This window comes from Myotis daubentonii, chromosome 1, assembly GCF_963259705.1.
Source record: "Myotis daubentonii chromosome 1, mMyoDau2.1, whole genome shotgun sequence".
NCBI lineage: Eukaryota > Metazoa > Chordata > Mammalia > Chiroptera > Vespertilionidae > Myotis > Myotis daubentonii.
In genome coordinates, this window is record NC_081840.1 from 131008870 (window position 1) to 131011304 (window position 2435).

General features: G+C 53.9%; 1 pseudogene; it reads left to right on the forward strand.

Moving 5' to 3' along the window:
• The first annotated feature begins 718 nt into the window (after positions 1-718).
• Positions 719-1218, forward strand: LOC132226739 (jun dimerization protein 2-like; annotated as a pseudogene).
• Positions 1219-2435: the final 1217 nt, after the last annotated feature.

The window sequence follows — 2435 nt, forward strand, 5'->3', positions numbered from 1 at the left end:
CCATCTGTGCACCAGGCCTCTATCTATACTAATGAAAGGGCAATATGCTAATTAGACCAGATGTCCTTCTGGACAAAGCCATGGTGGTGGGGCCAAGGCAGAGGCAGTTAGGAGTGATCAGGCTGGTAGGGGAGAGCAGTAAGGGAGATCAGGCCAGAAGGCAGGTGAGCGGTTGGGAGGCAGCAATCCCAGATTGTGAGAGGGACGTCCAACTGCTGGTTTAGGTCCAATCCCTAAGGGACAGTTGGACATCCCCTGAGGAGTCCCAGACTAGAGAGGGTGCAGGCCGGGCTGAGGGACATCCCCGTCCCATGCATGAATTTCGTGCACGGGGCCTCTAGTCCGATATAATAAAAACCCATCAACCATAATGACTAGAACCACCACAGCCCCTCGCTGGGCTAGTCCCACCCCTCAGCAATCAGTTAGGGGCAATCAGGTAGGCAGGCGAGCCACTAGGGGCAATCAGGTAGGCAGGCAAGTGACTGGGGGTGATCAGGTAGGCAGGTGAGTAGTTAGGGGCGATGAGGCAGGCAGGCAGAGCCCTGCGATCAATCGCCTCAAAGAGGGAGACCTAGGCCACAGCCTGTGGGAGGGATGATAAGCTGCGAGGGAAGGCGCTGGCAGCAGTGGAAGCTGCCAGGGCAGCTCCTGAGCAGGCATTGTGCCTGCAGCCTGGCCCATGCCCCAGGGTCGCAGCCTCCCCCTGCGGCTTCTGCAGGGCTGGACTTCCACTCCTCCTGCTATGATGCCTGGGTAGATCCCAGACCCTTCCATGACTGCGGGCTCTCTGCCAGGGCTCGGCCCTCTGACCAGACTCTCCAGCTCAGCCCTGATTGCAAAGGAGCTGAAATACACTGACATCCACAACATTGGGGCCTTGATCGCCCCTTTGCACTTCCTGGAGGTGAAACTGGGCAAGAGGCCTCAACCTGTGAAAAATGAGCTAGATGAGGAAGTGGAGCGGAGGAAAAGGTGCTGGGAAAAGAACAAAGTGGCGGCAGCCCCATGCAGGAACCAGAAGGAGTGGAAGGAGTTTCGGCAGCGGGAATCTGAGTGGCTTTAGCTCATGAATGTGGAGTTGAAAACCCAGATCGAGGAGCTGAGGCAGGAGTGGCAGCAGCTTATCCTGATGCTCAACTGGCATCGTCAGGACTGACAGCATTAAGACGCCCGATTCCATAAGGCAACCCACTGCTGGAGCAGCTGAAGAAGTGACCACGGGCTCAGAGGAGGAAGAGTAGGAGAGGGAGGAGAAGGAGGGTCCCAGAGGGCTCTTCCTTGCTGCATGAAAAACTACAATGAGGCTCAGCACAGCCAGCATCAGCCAGGCTTTTTGTGAAACTCAGATCAGCCACACCAGGGGAAGAAACTCAAGCTGATGAAACCCAGGACCAAGTGCTGAGACCAAAGTAGTCCTGAGAGGGGCCTATTCTGCCTGGGGCCAGGCTTGCAGGAGTCAGGACAGAGGCTCTGGGCCTGAGAGACACCCATCAAGGCAGCTGTGGGCACTTCTCCGACCTCTCCGTCAGGGCACCCACCCAAAGGACTTCTGAGCAGCCAGGAAAAGCCATCAGTTGCAACCAAAATTAGGCTAAATACGGAACTCAGAGTGAAACTGCAATCTACCTGCCCCAAGCCCTGACCCTGACCCTGATCTTGATGCAAGGCTGGAGAAGGACACAGTACCCACAGTGGTCCAGCTCAGTCCTGCCTGGAGTGGCAGCAGGGCGCACACTCACCGGCCCTGTTGGAGTTGCTGTGGGCACGAGGCATGGACGCCCTTCCAAAGCACATACTCACTGAATGTTTACAGACTGGCTGTCCTGATAAAGCGTTCACATGTTTTTTATACTTTATTTTTTAAAAAATATTTTTTACAAAATAAAAGATTTTATACAAGCAATATATAAATGGATTTCTATAACATTCAATGTGATACAGTATAAATATGCCATGGTTTGTTTGTTACGAACAGATATTCAGTAGTTATGGCCATTGCATGTAACTTCTAAGTACTGTAGTCTCTGGGTGTTGGGGGTGGCAGGGGCAGGTTGTGGTGCATTTCCATCCTGGTAAACCCTTCATAGTACTCAGTTCAGTATCGCTCAGTAAACATTACTCTTACTTAAAAAAAAAAAAAAAAAAGAAGAAGAAGAAGAAGAAGAAGGGAGGCCCAGGCCATCGACCAGTGATACTATGGCAGGTGTGCAGCTGGCCAGTGATCGTCCCACAGGGGGAGGCCCAGGCCAGCCAAGCCATCACACCCTATGCCTGTCGCCTGCAGAAGGAGGCGTCTAGTGGCAGGAGAGCGGAGGGAGGCAGCACTGCACAGATGGCAAGCAGTGGCACTGGAGTGGGGAGGCAGCTGCCTGCAGCCAGGGGAAGGAAAGTCCCGATAGACCCTGATCTCAGGCTAGGCCTATGGACCCTAC